Here is a 22050-nt window from a genome sequence, read left to right as displayed (position 1 = left end):
TTGTTGGATAAAGCCAGGGGTGAAATCCTACCGACGTGGATCGGTTTGGGTGAACCGCTAAGGATTATGGGCATCAGTTCACCGAACCAGTAGTAATTACCCCTTCTTGGCCCCATCCACATCCAGCCGGTCACCACTTACCTCTTCTGGCTGCTCAATATTCCACAGAATTCAAAGTTAAATGCAGCAAAGTGAATGCTAACTTTTCTCCCTCCATTCAGAACGGAGCTACTGCAGCCTGTCCCAGCAACCGGTAGGGGAAATTTTTTAATTTCACCCCTGGATAGAGCTCAGTGTTCACGTCTATCAAGGTCCTTCTGGATCTTGAACCTATTATCTAAAGTGTTTGTTATCCCACCCCCCAGACTGATGGTGTTATCTGCAAATTTCATGTGTAGCCCTTCTATCCCCTCATCTAGGTCATTTAGGCAGACGTTGAAGTGTACTGGGCCTAAGACAGAACCTTGAAGTACCCTACTACATGCTTCCCTTCATGTAGATGTAGCTCTACTGAAGACTGTGGTTGGTCTGCCAATTACAAATCCATATGGTGTGGAACTGTCTATCCCACATCTATCCCAAGTAACAATACTATGGCTTCCTGTAACTCTTAGTCTTTTCTGGCAATTCCAACTGGACAACAGACACCACCAATTTTCCAATAGCAATCCTGCATCAAAAGTATCATTCCCTTGCTTCTTGACCTTTGTTTTATGATTTTGTTCTCTTAAAATAGAAAGCTGAAAATCTTGCTCCATCATCCTAGCCCAGGGGTCTGCAAACTTGGCTCTTTTAAGACTTGTGGACTTCAACTCCCAGAGTTCCTCAGCCAGCAAAGCAAGTTACTAACAACCATTGTAGACCCTGCAAACTATTACTAAAATATTTGTATATTACAGGATGAGCCTGATCTAATTTTCAAAAACTGTCTCTCCACCACTCAGTCTATCCTAAGTATTCAGAGAAGACTTACAAATATTATCTCTTTCCGATCTGTAGTTTGATAGCGGCACTCCACCAGGAATTCATCTCCCTGTGAACAAAGCAGGCATCACAAATCTGAGAGAATATGGGGTCTCCATAATAAGGGGCTTATTGCCTAACTCTAACCCAAACAGATATCTTAGAATGACATACTGGTTTGAGAATAACAGGTTTCATCAAGTCTCTTGTTTCCTGAAGATTGAAATCATACTTATTGTCTTCACAGATGATCCTCAACCGTTTTCCATTCCTGTACATAGAGACAATATCAGTGAGATAGACCATTGCTCATGCCGCAGAGAGGGATATATTTGGGGTGTAAGAACAACCATGATCTAATAATTTCCAAACAAATGTTTCCAAAGGTCACTGCAGCTCAAATGTCAATGTGTTGATTTATTCATACGATTAGGGAAATGAATTTTATGGCTGTGTCTTCATATTAGCCTTGGCTCCATCAGCATATAGCACAACGTCTCTCTTATTAGGATATTGGCTGTTCTCTTTGGTGTAATCTGGCCTGTTTCAGAAGGCATGGGGAGCTCTCTAGGGCATGGGTTAGTGTCAGGATGTGTCCCCACAGTTCAGTGTTGAGGGAAAAAGAGAGTCAATGTCTGCAGGAGTAGGATCTGAATGAGGCCAAGGAATCCCAGCTAGTTTTTAAGGGAAAATTGCTGGCAAATGTTTCTAGATCAGAAACAGTGACAGAGTTACTATCAGGGCCTCATCTCGGTTTTAAAGAATGAGGTTAAAGGAATAAAAGCACAGGGCAACTATCAATCAATGTCGGCTGGCGGCCCCCAGGGGAAGATCCTTCTCTGTGGGGGCTCCCACCCTCTGGAACGAACTTCCCCTGGGTTTACGCCAAATACCTGACCTTCGGACCTTCCGCCGCGAACTGAAAACACATCTATTTATTCGCGCGGGGCTGGCTTAAATTTTATTGGTTTTAAATTTTTTATTATTAATTTTAAGGGTTTTTTAGTTTTATATATTTTAAAGTTTTTAGGCCATTATATAATAAGTTTTTTAATTTGTATTTTAATTGTATATTGTATCGTCTGTTTTTACTCTGGCTGTACACCGCCCTGAGTCCTTCGGGAGAAGGGCGGTATAAAAATCGAATAAATAATAATAATAATAATCAATGAAGCAAACTCTTGACTGATCAGGTCAAGGAAACACTCAACCTGCAACCTGTACTGTTACAACTGTTTTCTTTGGTTGGCGATGTGAATATGCCCCCTGTTTTGTGGCTTGGGTGCTAGATCCATGGGCTGTTCCATATCCACTTTGTCTTTCTACCTTTTAGGTTTGACCACAGCCAAGAACATTATAGCTATGTGGACAATTGGGCTTTCATAAAGACTCTTTCTATTTTGGTTTTTGTGTTTATATTGGACAAGACTACCGGCTTACTGCCAAGAAATGTATTGTTCTGTCAGCCATAAAGATGGAAAGTCAGAGTTCTTCAGTTTTCGCTTTTAAGCCATTCCCATATTGTTTTTAGTTGGCGGGGGGGTGGGTGGGATTGTGTTGCTGTTACATCTGGCCTAGAAAGTTTGCTTACCGGTATTGAATACCTCTCACTCCCCTTCCAGCTAGGTGGGTATGGAGTAAATAACCAAAGACATGCATATCTGGCACTGGGCTCCCATTGATCTGGAGAAGAAAAGAGATGAACTAGTTTTGGACGAAGTTTGGACTAGTTTTTAGATCTGGGACGAAACACAGCTTTGAAGGAGGTGAAATTTAATCCAAACAGCAGGAGGAGGAAACTTCCCTACTCATGTGTTCCTCTCCATCCATCGGTTCTGTTATTAGCCAACAGGATTATATAAGATGACATATTTATCTTCACATCTACTCTGTCCTGAAGGGCCAGTTTTGAAGTTTTATAGGAGACACAAGAATAGTGGTTTGATCTCTTTTAAAACTTATACACAGCCTTAGGGATTGTGGCTGGAAACAGGAAGAAGAAATAGCTGGAATAACTTTTTATTTTCCTGTCATTTGGAAAAGTGTTCCCACTCCCATCTCTTTCCAATGTTTCCAAGGTGAGAACAAGCAATAAGCAGTCCTGGTAGCTTTTGCTTAGGAATGAACTGGGAATCAGCAGAATCACATTGACCCAAGACAACATCAAATCTTCACACCTCATCTGCTGAACACAATTGGATCACACACATCCTTTTTACCAGTTCTTTCAAGGAGTTTTATCTCTCTGCTCAGATGGTCAGTTTCCTCAGACTGGTTTTCTGACAAGACATTTAGGAGGGACTCTTGTGGAATGTTTTAGGCGGTCTAATATTGAGAGCCAATTTGGTGTAATGTTTAAGATGCTGGTACAGGAACCATGAGTTCTAGTTCAGCATTAGGCACAAAGCCAGCTGAGTGACTTTGAGCCAGTCATTCTCAGCCCTAGAAAGAAGGACATGATGAACCGGTTTTGAAATTTTGCCAAGAAAATTGCAGGGATTACTCCAGGATGTCACCGTGAGTTAACACTGACTTGAAAGTAAAACAAACAAACAAAAAAAAAAAAAAGAAGGGAGGAAGCCTATCAACTGTAGGCTTTTGATAAGAATGAGCAACTGAACTCAAGAGTGCAATAAAGATAATTAGAAGTGATTGTGATGGGATGAGTTAAAGGCTGCCAAGCTTTGTTGTTGTTAGTTATGAAGTCATGTCCCATCGCAATCCCATGGATAACGTTCCTCCAGGCCTTCCTGTCCTCTACCATCCTCTAGAGTCCATTTAAGCTGATGCCTACTGCTTCAATGATTCCATCCAGCTACCTCGTTCTCTGTCGTCCCCTTCTTCTTTTGCCCTCAATCTTTCCCAGCATTAGGCTCTTCTCCAGTGAGTCCTTTCTTCTCATTAGGTGGCCAAAGTATTTCAGTTTCTTCTTCAGGATCTGGCCTTCTAAAGAGCAGTCAGGGTTGATCTCCTCTAGGACTGACTGGTTTGATCGCCTTGCAGTCCAAGGGACTCGCAGGAGTCTTCTCCAGCACCAGAGTTCAAAGGCCTCAATTCTTTGGCACTCAGCCTTCCTTATGGCCCAACTTTCACAGCCATACATTGCAACTGGGAAAACCGTAGCTTGACTATATGCACTTTTGTTGCCAGTTTGATGTCTCTGCTTTTTAGTAAAGTATCTAGATTTGCAAAGCTTACCTCATGAAAATGACTGGTATTGCAGAAGCCGTAAGACTTAAAAGAATCTGCTTGAGGGGGGATGAAATGGACAGGAAAAGTTAACACTCCTGTATGTAGTACCCCCATGTCATACGGACGAAGCTCCGAAGTATAGAACATTCTCAGACCTGAGTTATCAATTAAGCCTCAAGAAAAAGAAATAACAGAATTGAGTGAAACAGCACTTAAACACTCACCTAAAATCCATGGGTTCCATTCAGTTGGGAACCATACATTGATACATACATTTATTTATCTCAATTTATTAACTGCCCAACTCCAATGGACTCATTTCAGTATTGTATCAGAGACCCAGAATAAGCATCACAGAAACTCTTTTTTATGCCTTGCTTAGAAATTACAGCTGGATTGGATGAAATCATAGAAAATTCTCATGGTTTTATTTAGTCATCTTTGAACTGACTGTGCTGCCTCCTCTCACTTAAGCCGTCTTCCCCCTCCTCCCTCCCCCATTATCTCACCTTGGGTAAGATTGCCCTTTGAGAAATTACATATTTCTCAAATAAAATTGTAGAGCTTTTGGTACAGTCTTGTTTCTCTTGCTCAGTTGGTCTGCCCCTTAAAGATATAGGAAACATACCTTTCAGACATCATTTCTTTTCATCTGGAATTTGAATCTTTGAATCCTGATAACATGTACTTTTTTCCATTCTGTCTTGGATACCTGTTTGTGCCTCTAATTTTTTCCTTAATCAATTCACATGCACTTTTACTTACCTGGAATTGCATCAAAATTGCTGTAATGAATTTCTAGTCGGATCCATTGGGGATCTATTGGAGTTCCTATGGAGACTCCAGTTTCATCTGGGAACATGTAGGACTTTATGGAAATAGGAGGGAGGGAGAGGCAGAGGGAGGCAGAGGGAGAGGGAGGGAAGGAGGGAGGGAGGGGGAGGGAGGGAGAGAGAGAGAGAGAGAGAGAGAGAGAGAGAGAGAGAGAGAGAGAGAGAGAGTCACTTGACAGTCATGCCATTAAATTTCTTGCCAGATGGAAGAGAACATATTTAATCCTTCAAACACAATGACTGATGTGTTCATCAGGGGAAAAGTTGCAATGGACTCAGTGGGATTTGCTTTTAAATATATGCATTAGGGTTGTAGGATAAGATGGGAGATTCTCTAGGAACTTGTAATGGTGAATAATACCCTTCGTTATTTGAAAAGAGCTACATAAAATGATGAGGCTGATACTGGAAAATATAGCAATAGCACTTAGGCTTATATACCACCCATAGCACTCTTTGGGCAATTTAAAATGTAAAAGCATTATTTGCACATTGCTGCCAACATTTTATTGACTTTGGAAGGATGAGCCCCATCAGGATCAAACTCCAGGCTGTGGACCAAGTTTGCCTGAAATACTGCACTTTAACCATTGTGCCACGAGGGTTCTAGTGGATAGCATAGGTTGGGATGTTGGGATCTTGATGTTGTTGAGATTTAAGGCATACAAACTGCAACAGCCTTGATCCAGATAGTTAGAAAAAGCTGCATAAAAAGGCAGAAAACCTCACTTCCTTGTGTCAAAAACCAAATGATACGATTTAATTTGGCAACAACTGCAAAAAGAAAACCACGCTGATCACACTGCACTGGATAATTCAAAATATTGACCGATTTCTCCCTCATGCCCAAAAGTTGCTATGAAATAAAATCTTTAAAAAGACTGTTCCAGAGATATAGTAGGTTTACAAGCAACAGTGGGTTAAACACTCAATGAGAAATAGGGACCATTTAATCTGATTTAGAAGATCTACACACTCACCCCTCCTCCTACAGCCCAGCCAGCAATTATCTGAGAGCACAGAGAAAAATCAGGATCAGCTCCATAGCAGTCACTGACTCCACTGGGTAGCACACTTCCATTGCCACAGGCATATGCTATGATGTGGTGCACTATTGTTATATTCCGAGGTGTTATCATGGGTGAAAACTGGACAGAAAAAAGGCAAGGTCAGCCCAGGAAGGTATCAGCAAGTGAAAAGGTCTTACAGTCAATCTCACCAACAGAATATCCTGCTTGATTTTCCAGTTACCTTATAAATATGGTGTTTTGTCTTGACAATGGGTAAAGGGAGAAAAGAACAGGCATAGGTGGTATCATCCTCTGGGATAGGAAACTGAAAAGGGAAGCCAAGGCACATGGTAAATATCTCAGGCCTGTGTATTCTTACCCTGAAAGAGAATTGTATTGCTCTGTGTGGTCACCAGAGCGAGGAGCCAATGAATGAAAGAGATCAATCTGCTAAGGACCATTGAAAGCCATGGAATGGCTAGAGTTTTTAATTTTAGATACTTACATCATTTACTTTCAAATCGTGTACATGATAGACACTGGGATGCTTAAGTTCCTCTTCAGATACCACCAGCATCAAGAAGAGAGATTTGTGGATTATTTTTCCTTTGAAGAAGTCAATTGTGTCATTTGTGCCAAATGCAGCCATGAGGCGTTGTGTGTCACCCTGTGTGGACACAAATGAAAAGGAAAGTCTCTCCTGTCCTGTCATATCCCTAAACATTTAGCTTGACTGGCATCCAGAAAGAGATACTTCTTCTTCTTCCTAATCATCAGTGTATTGGACCTTGTTTTTTCCCCACTGCAATTATCTCTTACCAGAGTTATACAAATCTTAACACAAATCCATACTAACGTTTTTACCGATTGGTATGATTAAATTCTTTTGTGAACTTTCTTCTCCCAAAAGAGGCTTTATTTATGATGAGTTAGTAAAGAAAATAACATCCACCCTGGTACAGATGATGATATACTAACAACTTTTGGACTTGCTGTTTTGTGGAGATTGATGCAATTGGTCATCAAGCAAAGAACTGAACTGTTGTGGGGCAGAAGATTTGCTGAAACAGTGGTCAGTTTTTGAAACAAACATTTAACTAGGATCAATTTTAATTCCAAAGGAGTCAGATTAAGGCACTCTGGCAGGAATGCCTTTGGGTGTTTAGATCAGATGTTCCCAACCCAGTCCCTTTCATATGTGTTGGAGGTGTTACACCTAGAATTCATAGCCCAGTCTGCCCTCATTGGGAATAATGATTTCAATGCATATGCAAGCACTCAGACAGATTTATTTATGGACCTTCTCATTTGGAAGACTGAAGAAACACAAGGAAATTGCAGGCAGAAAATATTTGTAGCATTCCTCTGCAAAACTGATAGAAGAAAGCATGGCGTATTAGAATCCCAAAATATCCTAGAATTAAGAAGAAATTTCCTATCAATGGGAAAAATAGTGGAACAGCTTGCCTCCAGAATTTGTGGGTGCTTCATCACTGGAAGTTTTTAAGAAGAGATTGGACAGCCATTTGTCCAAAATGGTATAGGCTTGAGCAGAGGGTTGGACTGGAAGACCTCTGAGTTCCTTCCAACTCTGGTATTCTTTAATTTCTAATATCTGCAGCATCCCAAAATTGCAGTAAGAACCAGTTTTGTTTAATAATTCACTGAAGAAACAGGTTAACTTTTAATTAGTTAATGAATTAAACAATTCAGCTGAAGGTTCTGCTGATATCCATTGCATATTCAATATATTTTGATCCTTGCAAAGCTTGTCCTAAAACCCACAATTCTTTCCTTATTTATATTTTACTTTTTATACCTCAAGCCTAAGAGATACTTTCCATGTACATGGAATGCTTGCTAACTAATATGAAAATGCAGCTTAGAACTTTTAAATGGACTATTTAGATCCCTAAATCCATTCATCCTTAGGAATGTTGGAAGACCTTTTCTGCAGAAAAGAGAAACATAGATCACCATTGCACTTGCCTTTTGCCTAACAGAAATCTGGGAGAGGAGCAATAGCTCTTCACAACTTCAAAGAGGTTGTGATTATTGTCTGTGGAAGACTTAGGGGTCCTTGACCTACTTTGGGAAAGGGAAATCCATGCTGCTGCCCTTTATGAAAACAATTGCCCTCAACACCACTGATCCATTGATAGTTTATTATTTTTTGCTGCCCAGTGATTTCTTAGCAGCAACAGGAGCACACATTCTCATTTAGACATACGAACCTTGGTTGGCATTTCATTTACTTATCCTTTTTAGAGATAAGGGCAGATATCATAACCATTGATTAGCTCTTCTTCTCAATGTTTAGATTCTTAGCCACCCACATGCATAGAAATTCCTTTAACTAATGTATTCTCTGTTTCCTTTGTTTAAAAAAAGATTGTTCTTTCTTTTCATGGTTTGAAAAATTTATCTATAAATTTTTCCACTAAAATAAGAGCTTTGTACCCACTTCAGTTCTGACAAAGAAAAATATATCAGAAGAGGATTTTGGGCTGGTATGGAAACAGAGAATTGTCCCAGATTAAACACTAGCACTTAAAAGATGGGTTTAGTGGAACAATGCAACTATGAAACTCTGTGTATGTGTGGCTTGGGAGGGATGTGGTCATGTCTCAAATTTTTAGTTGTTTTTTTCAGTAGTGGGAACATAGTTTGAGCTCTTTTAGTTGCCCTGCAAGTGGCAAACAGATGGAGTGAAGATGCATAAGGAATGGGACAACTTGCCACAGCCAACTTGCTGCGGCCAACTCTCTGCTGCCAACTTGTCATGGCCAACTCGCCATGGGCCAACTTGGCATGGGCCAACTCGCCAAAGAACAATTTAACAATTCAATTTAATTATTTAAAATATTTTAAAAATATTTTAATTTTTGTCATTCACATTTCATTTTTCCCTCCTTTTGCATCCTTTAATGATTCTATCCCACCATTTCTTCGATATTGTCCCATAGGGAATTGTCCCATGGTAAGCTGGCCATGGCGTGTTGTATTGAGGTGAGTTGACCATGGCAGGTTGGCCATGGCAAATTGGCTGTATTGAGTTGGCTGTGGTGAATTGTCATAGACCAGTGCTTGTAGACACAATCCATCCATACTCTTTCATATCTCAAAGAACAACTATCTGCATTTACAAGATGGAGTCTCAAAATAGCTGTCTCTCCTCTGCCAATAGTTCATTTTAAGTGTGTTTTCAGACTTTGAACGGACTTCTAAAGATTTTATATTGACATTTTTATTGTATTTTGGTAGCACTGCATAAGATGTTTCTGTTGTTATTTTTATTATACTCTAACACTCATCACCTTTATGGGTTAACACCTGAACCACAAACAAACCTTTGAAATGCTCCTTGGTTTTAAAAGGAAGGAAAATATTTTAGTTTCTCAAAGGTAGGTAAAATGAGGACCCAGATTGTTGGGGGGGTAATAAGTTGACTTTGTAAATATACAAATAGAATGAGACTATTGCCTTATACACTGTAAGCCGCCCTGAGTCTTCGGAGAAGGGCGGGATATAAATGTAAATAAATAAAAAAAAGGGTAACAAGCAAAGGCAGCTCAAGCTTTGTTGCAGCAAATTCTTATTTCTTTGTGTCTTTTGCCTCCATGTCCTTGCCTGTGCTATTATTTATCTTTATGCTAGAAACCAGGAGACTTTGAGTTCTAGTTCCAACCGAGGCATGAAAGCTGCCTGGGTGACTTTGGACCAGTCTCTTTCTCTCAACCCAACTCACTTCACAGGATTGAAAAGAGGAAGAAGAAGGAATATTAGGTATGTTTACTGCCTTGGGTTATTTATAAAAATAATAAATATGGGATGAAAAATAAAACAAACAAATAAATAATAACAGGTCCCATTGTTTTGCTTACTGTGATGTCCATGTCATGTTCATCGCATGTCCGGAACTGCCGCCTGAATGCCATGGTGGTCGACGTTGCATCCTGGGTCACTGATAGCAGCTCATAATCTTGCCTTTCATCCTCCAGGATGGTATCCTCATTCACACCATGCCAATCCTGGGTGAAGTAGGAATGAAATGTTGCCATGGATACAGGAAGAGACCATCATTTGGATAAGAGACCATCGAGTTAGAGACACCATCACAAGAATGAACCTCCCTGGAGATCTTGGACCAATCACTATATTCATATCTCATTGATCTTGTTTCAGGATTGCTATAGGTAGGTAGGAGGAAGGTGTATGTATGAGTGAATGTGTATATATATGAATAATTGAACTAAAATACTGCATCTGGCTATTAAATATGGGATTAGGTTGCATTGATGTAAATGTGTGTGTATATTTCTATACACACTTTAAAAAACATAACTATGTTGGTAGGCTTAAAGGTAAAAATTAGATTGTAATTTGGTAGGAATGAGCTATATCTCTTGATATTACAATAAAAAAAATAATCCTGGAACTCAAGAAATAATAATTGGCTCTGAAACTTTGCAGACATGGTAGATGGCCCAGACTTTCCATTTCACAAGATTCGGTAGTAAAATTAATAGTTTCTGAATAGGAAAACATCCCCAAGACAAAATAAACTGTAAACATTTCACAATCTCCTTTAAAGAAAGACAGATTTTTTCTTCTTCCTTATTTTGTTGAGGTTTTAGGGAGCATTGTTTTTAGAGCACAAATTATGCCTCAGAAATAATTATTTCCGTGCCTTCCAACATAAACTAAGCAAGCCAAAACTGCAGAAGCCATCAGGGATTTATTTATTTATATTTTGCATTTTTGAATCACCCATCTCCCTCAAATATTTTTTTTCTGCTATGCCCAGCCAGCAAGAATGAAAATATAATGTGCCCCAGCAGTTCATAAATGATACTGCAGCTATCTCATTAGTCATGTGAAACAATCATTTCTAAATTCATTTGTACCTCAAACTACAAATTATCCCTCTCCCTTCCTCAATTCTGTACACAGAGTCAAGCTCCTAGTGAAATGGCACTCTTGATTTAGTCTTACTGAGAAATAAATGTTGCCATCAGGAAGAACACCACCAATCACGAAGTCTGCTCCAGGAATCTCCTTATTATTGGTGAAGCCAAAAGCCACCCATCCAGTTGACTGGGCTTGAAATTCAAAAGTCATAATGGCAAGTTCATAATCATAGTCCCATCGGAGGTAAATCTGGTGTTTGGGATCCAGGAACGCAGAGAAACGCAGTTGGGAAATTGCAGAATGGCTGGAGCAAAGGCACAAGGTGGACATGAGGAACAGCAGGCTTTTCATAGATGAGTGGCTCATATTTGGAGTATATTGTGCTTTTTTTTCCTCTCTCATATCTTTTGATAGAGCTTTCCTTCAGTACCCACCTTGTGGGGAGGAGAGACCCAATATATATAAAAAATTGGGACCAGCTGGGATCCCTGCCAAAGAGGAAGGACAGCATTTTGGATTCTGAAAGATCAGTTTTCAACCCTGGCATTTGTTTTTCATTTTATGCAATAAAGTGGCGTGCTTCCCAAAAGGCATTGCTTGATGCCCTTTTTTTTCCAGGAAAGAATGTTCTTCTTGTGTCCAGGTTTTGCAAGATGCACATCTTCCAGAAGCATTTGGGATGACATAACCTCTCCTGAATTGAAAGTGAAGTAGAACATTTCTGAAGTGTGTGAACATTTTGACCACCACTAATTTTGTTGCTGTTTTAATCTGACGAAAGATAGAGAAGAAAATTCATGCACTATCCAGGCAGTTTTCTATGACTTCCTACTAAATTCCAACAATACTACATGTCCTACATACTTGTGTATGAACAACACGTTAAAAAGTAATACCAAACTAAGCAAATATTCCAAAATTGTAATTATTGGTTCATTTAAGTAAACTAGGCCTCTGTAATCAGGTATTCTTATTTCATTTTCCTTTTATTCCATTAGATAATACATTACAGGAGATCTTCCCATACTATTAGTGTGGAATATTTTTTTTTAAAAAAAAGATTCACTATCACCTAAATAGGCTAATCTGTTGCAAGAAAAAGAGAGAGAAAACTGTGCAGAGAACACTTAATCTGTGTCTTTAGCAAAGGATTTCAGTAATTGGCATCCTTGTATTTATTTTGGATTGTCCTTTTGGCATCCTGGCTGTATTTTTAATGTGAATTTGCCCATGTTCCCTTCTAAAATATTTATTTATTTTTATTAAGAATCTGAGAGCAACAGAGGCAAATCAGTTGGGTCCAGTTAGGCTTTTTAAAAAGAGTGAAGTTCAAATTTTGATGATTTAATTGGTATGTATATGTTGTTTTATTATGTTTGAGAATTATATAGAAATATTTGTTATTGCTGTCTTCTGTTTTTTCCCCTAATTTCCAGTCTTGCTTAGCACTCGTGGTTAGTTAGTGTCTGCCTGTTTCTACTTTTTCTCCCTAGAAACAACTCTTCGAGGTGGGTCAAAAGGGGTCAAGGACAACTCGACATGGCCAAAGACTGTAGCTGGTCAAAAGGTACCCAGTAAGCTCAGATGGTTTAGGGTAACCTAGACACTGGATTTCTCCAGTTCTAGGTCAACTCCTTAGCCAAAAGACCACAGTGATTCTTATTTATTCTTTAAAACATGTATTAAATGCAGGTAGACTTATTAGAAGCCTGGACTGAATGTGGCACTACACTGTGAGTATAGTAGCTTGGGTTTGTTGATGTTTATTTTGTGTGTAAAGCTAACCAAAGACAAGTAAACTGTACAAGCAGTATCAGAAATGGAGTGTGAGTTTTTTGCAATCTCATCTATATTGGCTATGGTTTAGCATTGGCAATCTGGACACTGTCATCATTCTCTAATAACCAGCCTGTGTTTCATTCCTTTGGCCTATTATGTTGCTCCACAGCCATCAGAAGAGACAGTCTCTCTGCTAATTGGCTTACATTGCTCTAAATGTGCATGATATTTTTATTGTCAAAGGCATGAAAATGGCAAGATACATTTTAAAAAGTCACATTGGTTTTAACAGAAAAGACAATATAGATTTTGTCGTAGAATCTGTCAGGAACAATATCCTAATGTGCTTCCAGCATGATCTGAAGAATAATTCCTTTATAATCCTAAAGCTTTGTACATATGCATACACCTATTTTTTTAAAAAAAAACTAAACACATCCTGAAATGTCAAAATATTACATATTAGCAAAATGTTGGTTCTTTGATGTATCTATTTCCATTTTGTGTAATTCCAGATGAAGGTGCAGACTGATACATGCAAGATGATTTGCCCGTTCTTCCATCACATGGCATAACCAGAATTTTGTGATTATGATTGACTGAATATGTGCCATGAAATCATTGTCAAACTCTTAGCAACCACATCAATTTTTTTCCATGACAATCCTAACCTGGTCTTTCAGGTTGTCCAAGAGTGAACTCCCGGGAGAAGTTTTCATTTTTAGGTGTGTACCTGAGTGGTGAAATGAGACACCTAGTTAATGATCAGTCACAAAGCACTGATTGGCTGGTAAGTTTTACATACTTAGTTATTGTCCAGAAATACAAAAACTAAGTGGTAGGAAGCTTTCTGTGTACTCTATAAATCTACAGATTTTTAAACATGTCCATGTGAATAGCAGCTGTCATCTGAATAGTTATGAAAATATTCAGAATAGTCTGGATGAATTATCTTGAGAATGATTGAGAGAAGAATGGTTGATCATGTTAAAGTGTCTCTCATCTTCTCACAGAATAAAAAGAACAAGGTTTGGAGGGTGGGTTTTTTTGGGGCGGGGGGGGGGGTAAAGCAGTGGTGAAATCCAAAGTTTTTTTACTACCAGTTCTGTGGGCGTGGCTTGGTGGACGTGGTGTGACTTGGTGGGTGTGGCAGGGGAAGAATACTGCAAAATCTCCATTCCCACCCCACTCTGGAGCCACCCAGAGGTGATATTTGCTGGTTCTCCAACCTACTCAAAATTTCCGCTACTGGTTCTCCAGAACCTGTCAGAACCTGCTGGATTTCACCCCTGGGGTAAAGGTATAGGGGTTGTTAATTTATATGTTTTCCTAGATTACTGCATAAGCATAGGGCAGGACTTGCCTCTGCCATTTTGGGAAGTCATGAGTTTCTACAACCAATATATAAATAATGGATTAGAATCAGCTACTTTATGATGGAATTCTGCAAGTCAGAGGCATTTAATTTGGAGCATTTAGTAGAAATACATCTGTATGCTTCAGATTTTCAGATTTATGTAATGCAGTTGGGAAATTAAATAGAAGGGGGAGGCCAGGGATGGGTAAATGAGAGAAGTAAGTGCATTCTTTTAGATTTTGACTAGGTATGAATAGGATACAGCAGGCTTCTTTAGAAATTAGCCAAATAATCTAGAAGCAGCCAAAACCTATTGAAAACTGATCTTGTTCTGCCCCTTTCTATCAATACACTAAATAGCTCTTTTTCAGTTCAGGGGTGGAAAATTATTTTTGCATCAGAAAGATTGAATTGGTTGTGGGAGGTGCTTCTGATACAATGTTGGAGAGAGAAAAGAGGATTACAAGGCGAGGATGGCTTAAGAAAAGATATAAAGAACTTGATTTCTTGGAAAGAAGAAACCTTCAGGAAGATCATGTGTCTCCACTTTGAGGGCATCTGAGATGCCTCCAGGAAGAGAGAGCATGACTTTGTGATAACAACAGATTAAAGCACAGTAAAGAAGTTAAAAATCGCAAAAAAACACTTGTGAAAACAAGATCTGGCACCAAATAGGTGAAACCTAAGTCCTCATGAGTAACAATGGACGCATTTAGAAGTCATGCACCCGAAGGAAGATGGACATGTGGCTGATGCAAACAGGGAAGAACTAGTGATTATGAATGACAACTACATTAGTAAATTCACTGTGTATATCAGCAAGGTGATAGGAATTGATATTAAGAGTGGTAGGCAGTCGGGGGGAAATATACAATGGAACCAAGAGAAAAATCATTCAGTCTAGGTTAACATTCTCCAAACTGGCATCCTTAAAATGTGTTGGAACTCCAGTTCTACAAATTCTCAAACAATACAGTATGGTTGTATTATGGCTGGTAATTCAGAAGAAAACAATGTATAAAATTGTACATGGTCACTAAGAACTAATGCTTAAAATGGATAGTCAGATAGTCACATGCTACCAAAATGAAAGCTGCTGGTATCAGCCTCTATGATAGGATTGTTTTAGACAAGGCAACCCCTAATGTAACTAGGCATTGTGCAGTGTAGAGATGAATCATAGTTAGCCCTTTGAATGAAGCCCAGAAATCCACTGGCAATCATTGTTATGACTGGAAGCTATATATTGGACTTTCATAAGCTACCTCCCACAAGTGATGATACAGATTTGTGAATCATCAAGTCTATTGTATTTAGTGAACACATTTCATATGGTGTTCATTGGCAAAAAAAATCCTAGTATTCAACTTAAAATCCATTCTTCTCCTTCATATCTTGCTCAACTGTGGCTGTTTGTTACAAGAAGCTTGTTTTCTCTCTTCCTTCTACCTTAGCCAGATTTGCTTTACTCTTGAATTGTGGTTTCAAGCACACAAGCACACACCTACATCCAATCACAGAACAGAAGTAGGAAAGCTGGGGGAGAAAATGATCATCAGATTGAGATGAACTGAAGTCATTTAGAGTGTCTTCTGTCCAAAGACCAAGTCCCCCCATCAAGACATGCCAAACCAAACCAAATCAAATCAAACCCATACACATACTTATACACATTCCCAGATTATCATTCTACCAACCCATGTATCATTTGACAAAACTGCCAGCAGGCACTGGGTAGTGAGGGTGGGGGGTAGATGCCTCTACAGAAGCCTGGTGTCCAATCTCTCTGGCAGCTCATGCCCAAATATCAGGCAATTGAAGGGAAAGGGGCATGTCCATAGCAGCTTCAAATGCCAGTAGAAATTGGGCACATCCCACTCCCTATTCACGTTTCAGCACCTCATCAAGCAAGCATAGTAGCTCAAGCCCATGATCAAAGTTTTATCAGGAGGAAACACAGCTTTAAAACTGGAACAGTTAAAAAGGAATTTAAGCAGCCTGCACTACGAGATAGACTAAATTGGTATGTCATGAGGACAGGTCCTTCAAAAAAATTGTTGGGGTGGGTGGATGGAGGGGGCTGAGTCCTTAATGTGAGAAGAGCTTCAGGAGTCAAGCAAAAGGGCGATCATTAATTGGTTGTGCATCTGGTCCAGTGAAATTTACTAGCTACAGCTTTTTCAGGCATCAGGTGGCCATATGGGATCTACTTGCCACTTTGGTGTTAATGATGAGGAACAAGTCCCAATTAAAAGGGTAAACAAGAAAAGGAGAAGGGGACAATTCTAAATTAGTACCACAAACATAAAGAGCTAAGTGTTCAAAACAGCATTTGGATTGGTAAATCCACCTGTTTCATTAAACCTCTTTCATTAAAATTCATTATGTTATGTGCTGGAATTTATTGACAGAAATGAATCTAGTCCTACCAAACGTATTTATTTGTTCATATTTCTAAACTGTCCTTCTCTCTCAAAGAGGGACTCTGGGTGATTTACAATATAATACAACTGAACAATCAATCAGTGGAACAGCTTCCCTTCAGAAGTTGTGGGAACTTCATCACTGGAAGCTTTCAAGAAGAGACTGGACTGTCATCTATCAGAAATGATATAGTGCCTCCTGTTTGGGCAGGGGACTAGATGACCTACAAGGTCCCTTCCAACTCTGTTATTCTATTCTATTCTATTCTATTCTTGACTTCAGGGATTGAAAGTGGCATTATTCATGGGTTTTTTTCCCTTTAGGCTGCAGCAATTCTTTATTTCACTTCATTTTGATTCCAATTTTCCAAATCCGCAACTCTGCTCAGACAAAATACTCAAATACGTAGAGGACGTTTGCATTTACATTTCTAGACTTTACATTTAATGTTGATTAATATTTATTGTACTGTACTTGTTGATCTGGATCAAATATACATCCCCTAAAAGACAGTCAGTTCTGGTTTGAGGGGGATTTGTTCATATTGACAAGAACTTCAGAAGAATAAAATTGGAAATCATTAAGGCAAAGGAGATTCTTCAGCATAAGTAGACATGAGAAGGAATATCATGGTCTAACCATGAGCAGATTTCTCTTAGTAAACATAGGACAAAATACAGGTATTTAGTGACCGTTCCTTTATTGACCGAATTTTAAAATTTTAGCACTGAAAAAAGTGACTTATGACCATTGCAGCATCCCTATGGTCACCTGATCAAAATTTGGACGTTTAGCAACTGGCTCATATTTATGACAGTTACAATGTTCCAGGATCACTCATGGCAAGCAAACTCAATGAGGAAGACCGATTACATTAACAACCATGTTACTAGCAATAGCAACAGCACTTAGACTTATATACCACTTTACAATGCTGTACAGCCCTCTCTAAGCGGTTTTACAGAGTCAGCATATTGCCCCCAACAATCTGGGTCCACATTTTACCCACCTAGGAAGGATGGAGGTCTGAGTCAACCTTCAGCCTGGTGCAGGGGTGAAATTCAAAATTTTTCCCTACCGGTTCTGTGGGCGTGGCTTGATGGGCATGGCAGGAGAAGGATATTGCAAAATCTCCATTCCTACCCCACTCTGGGACCAGCCAGAGGTGGTATTTGCCGATTCTCTGAACTACTCAAAATTCTATTGCATTTCTAACAATCGTTTTCTCTATTTTAATATATATAAATATACTATGTGTTGGGTTTATGTAAAACTTCATTTTTACTGAAGCTGAGGGCAAACTAAGTCACATTGGTATCCTTATTTATTTTATTTTTTATTTATTTATTTTTGTCACAACATTATATACAAGCACATATACTGAAAGGAAACAAATAGGACAGGAATGGTAGGCACTTTTGTGCACTTATGCATGCCCCTTATAAAATGGAAGTACAAGCTTTTTCTATTCCAGGGCTCCAGTGTCTATTATAGAGAAGAACATCTGCTTGGTGGCTTCAGTATTCCACTATATATTTAAACATGAAAGAAACAGAGGTCTATAATTTAAGAAGCGTCCTGTTTATTGTCTTCACTCTGAATCTGCAAGCAAGTATACTGATAGTCCTCTGAGAAGATGTCTTTCCTTATAGCTGGACTCCATGGAGTATTGTAACTCCCAGGTGATGCCCTCTTTCTTTCTAGCGTGGAACCTTATGGCAGGAATGGATCGAAAATTGAAAAGGAAGTTCTCTCTAAATTCTAGGCGATATATTTGGACCTCTCCCCAGTGCTGGCTGGCTTGTTTCAACTCTGAACTTCATTCACGTAGCGGTAAAAAAGTGGTTGGGCATAGAGCCCCAGCCATCCTGTCACAGAGAAAAGTAATGGACAACAGCAGCCCCACAATCGGTCTGGAACTACAAACTGGCATGGGATACTCAGAGTTCATATCAAGGGGAGATGTGAAGACAAACAAACCCCAAAGCTATGTGTCAACTTCGAACTGAACTTGGCCACAGCCACTTATGGAATGCAGAATCCTCCATGTTTTCTGATGCTTAATTGGGCAATGGGATGCCAGCAGAGAAACCAATATGCACTGATGTGGAAGGGAAGTGTTATGTATTCTTGTTTGTACCTTTAAATATTTGGGCGGGAAATCAGCACGTTGCTGATTGGACGAAGCCGCCAGTAGAACTGTATAAAAGGAGAGGTTTTTCCCCAGCCTGTTGCTGGGTTCACCATATATTAAAGAGCTGTTGTCACTACCCTGGTCTCCAGCCTCGTTACTTCCAGAACTTAACACTGGCGACAAAGGTGGGATCTCGAGGCTAAGGAGAACCAGAACTGAGCTGAAGCACAATAGACCCGAACCCAGCAAACACAGGGCAGAAAAACGGAGATGGCCAGTTACACTCCGCCCGCACCGTTTGACCCGGCTAAAGAGAAATGGGGAACGTATATGACCCGTTTCGAAAGCTTTCTAGAAGCCAACGAACTGCAAGGAGTTCCAGATAACCGCAAAAGGGCTTATTTCTTAAGCCACTGTGGTCCTGAGGTCATTGATATCGCGGAAGCCCTGGCAGAGCCAACGCCGTTACAATCGGTGTCGTGGCCAACTCTACAGACTTTACTAAAAACCACGGCCGCCGTCCAAATCGTGCGGCGGTTTGGTCGGAGGCGAAGGCAGATGGAGGCGAATCCATCGGTGACTACATGGCCGCCCTAAGGAAGCGTCCAAGGACTGCGGATACGCGACCTGACGAGGTGCTCTCGAGCAACTCATCCGAGGGGTCAGAGACATCCGTTTGGCGGCGGCTACCAAAGAGCAACATAACGTTGGCCACCGCCCTGGACGAAGCCAGAGCACATGAAATGTCCACCCAAGCGGCGGAGACACGGCAGAAGCCTGTCCCACCAAAGGCGAGCGCGAAGCCAACTCCAGTGCACCAGGAGGAGGTTCAGACCGAATCCGATGGTGAAGATGAGGAAGGGTCTGCCGAACCGAGAAACGCGACAAAGGGGACCGAGGCGAATGCGGAAGCTGCGGTGGTCAACACCAGCGCCAACGCTGCAAGTTTAAGGGCCGACATGTCGGCGTGCGGAAGAAAGGGCACCTAGCTCAAGTTTGTCGAGCGGCCCAACCTTCCCGCCGAAAATTCAAATCGGCCAATCAGAGCGCGGAATCGGCAAGGCGACCCGCGATTGGCTCAAACAAAAAGCGGATTCAAACCAAGCGACTGTGGTCATAGGCGCCTCGACCCGAGTGGAGAAGAAGATCTTCACCAAACCAAAATAGAGGGATGCAGTGCCGGCTCAAGTAGACACGGATCAGCGATCACCATCATGTCCTGGGACACTTTGGCGGTCACGCTGCCGTCAGTCGCGGCGCCACCTGCAAACACAACGGCCACGAGTCCACGACTACCAAGGGAATCGCATCCCTGTTCGAGGGACCACCTCCGTCCGAGTCGAGTACGGACCACACAAGAAGACCCTGCCCATCACGATCGCCGAGGGACCCTGCCCAGTCTGTTGGGACTAGACTGGTTTCGTGCCCTGGGCATGGGAGTGACTGGCATCTACAGAAGTGACTGTAACCTGAAAGACATTCTCTTTAACGAGTTCAAGATGTCTTCAAGGACTGCCTGGGCAAGTACAAGGGGACCCCTATTTCCTTCAACTTAGACCCCAGGTAGCTCCCATTAGGCTTAAGGCGAGGAGAGTCCTTTGCCCTAAAACCAAAATTGACAAGGAGCTAGATAAGCTCATAAATCAGGGATTTTGGTGCCAGTCGATCACGCAAAGTGGGAGACGCCAATCGTCACCCCAATAAAACCAGACGGGTCAATTAGAATTTGCGCTGACTACAAGGCGACGCTAACAAAGCCTTACAGAAAAGCGCTTACCCGGTTCCTGGTGCAACACTTATTGCACTTTTGGGCAAGGGCAAGTCTTTGCAAAGTTAGACTTGGCCCAAGCCTACCAACAACTGCCAGAGACGCCCGCACAGCCGAAGCCCAAACGATTGTAACGCACAGGGGGCCTTCAAGTGCACCCGATTGCAATTTGGGGTGAGTGTGGCACCAGGGCTGTTCCAAAACCTAATGGAACGACTTCTGCAAGGGCTCCCAGGGTAGTTCCCTACTGATGATGTCCTGATTTCAGGGAAAACATGGAGGAATTGGGGAGCTGAAGAAAGGTTCTGGGCATTTTCCGGACAGCCGGATTAAAAGTCAAGGTAAACAAATGCCAGATAGGGGTCGAATCCGAATTCTTGGGCTACCGGATAGACAAGAAAGGAATTCACCCCACTGAGAGCAAGGACAAGGCAATTAGAAAGGCTCCAGCGCCCAAAAACAAAGCAGAGCTACAGGCATTCCTGGGGCTAGTGAATTTTACGCGGTCTTTTAAAAACAAAGCGACCGTTGCTGAACCGCTGCATAGGCTTTTAGGAAAAATACTGTTTGGTCTTGGGGAAAGTCGGAAAATAGGGCTTTGAAGCAGTAAAGAACCTGCTCTCAAGTGATAGCCTGCTCATCCAATATCATAACTCATTGCCCCTAGTGCTGGTTTATATGCCTCCTTACGGGTGGGGCTGTACTCAGCCATAGACTTCCAAACGGCACAGAAGCCCCTATAGCTTTTACTCTAGAACGATGTCCTCCCAGAGAGGAACTACAGCCAATTAGATAAAAGAAGCACTAGCCATTGTGTCAGGGTGAAAAAATTCCATGAATATGTTTTGGGCGGATTTTGAAATCGTGACTGACCACAGACCGCTACTAGGGATACTGGCTGGCGATCGCCAACGCCTGTGGCACTTTCGCCACGCTTGACCCGATGGACTATTTTCTTAGCCGCTTATTCTACAAGCTGCAGCATCGACCAGGAAAAGAAGTGGGGCATGCAGGACGCTTAAGCAGATGCCCACTACCAGGCGATCAAGACCCCACTCGGGACGCCCATCCTGCTTATTGACTCTTTGGACTCTGGCCCAGTCACATCTAAGGAAGTGGCTCGGGCATCATACCGGGACATTATGTTAAGGACTGTACTCGGTTGGGTACAAGAGGGTGGCCCCGCTGCACCGCGAAAGTTTAAGGAATTTGTTAAAAACGGATGAGCTCTCGGCTCAAGGGGTGCCTGTTATGGGGTGATCGTGTGGTAATCCCGGATAAATTAAGGGAAAGGTACTGGACCTCCTCCACGAGGTCACCCAGGGATCGTAAGGATGAAGGGGCTAGCGAGAAGCTATGTGGTGGCCACTCATGGACTCAGAGATTGCTGAGAGGGTAGGGAAATGCCAGGCTTGCCAAGAGTCAGACCCCTACCCCAACAGCCCCAGTCAGGAATGGGAAAACCCCAAGGGCCCTGGTCAAGAATCCACATTGATTTTGCTGGCCCTTTCCATGGCCAAACTTTCCTAGTGGTTGTGGCGCATTCTCTAAATGGTTGGAGATCATACTCATGAAATCCACCACGGCCGAGGCAGTAATCGCAGCCCTCGCCACCTATTCGCAACCCACGGGTTGCCTGACACTCTGGTGTCCGACAATGAGCCGCAATTCACGGCAGC

At 41.4% G+C, this 22050-nt stretch overlaps 1 long non-coding RNA gene across 1 annotated transcript in view; it reads left to right on the top strand.

The window, feature by feature from the left end:
- Window positions 1–18610, top strand: part of LOC131193195 (uncharacterized) — a 37683-nt gene extending 19073 nt beyond the window's left edge. The window contains exons 2-6 of the long non-coding RNA XR_009153864.1: window positions 9656–9784; window positions 10000–10194; window positions 12403–12476; window positions 13204–13478; window positions 17944–18610. This is a non-coding gene — a long non-coding RNA (uncharacterized LOC131193195). The remainder of the gene's footprint in view (window positions 1–9655; window positions 9785–9999; window positions 10195–12402; window positions 12477–13203; window positions 13479–17943) is intronic.
- The last annotated feature ends 3440 nt before the right edge of the window (window positions 18611–22050 follow it).

This window comes from Ahaetulla prasina, chromosome 2 (genome assembly GCF_028640845.1).
Source record: "Ahaetulla prasina isolate Xishuangbanna chromosome 2, ASM2864084v1, whole genome shotgun sequence".
Lineage (NCBI taxonomy): Eukaryota > Metazoa > Chordata > Lepidosauria > Squamata > Colubridae > Ahaetulla > Ahaetulla prasina.
The sequence above is the reverse complement of the archived record's forward strand: the minus strand, read 5'-3'. Positions and strand labels throughout refer to the sequence as shown.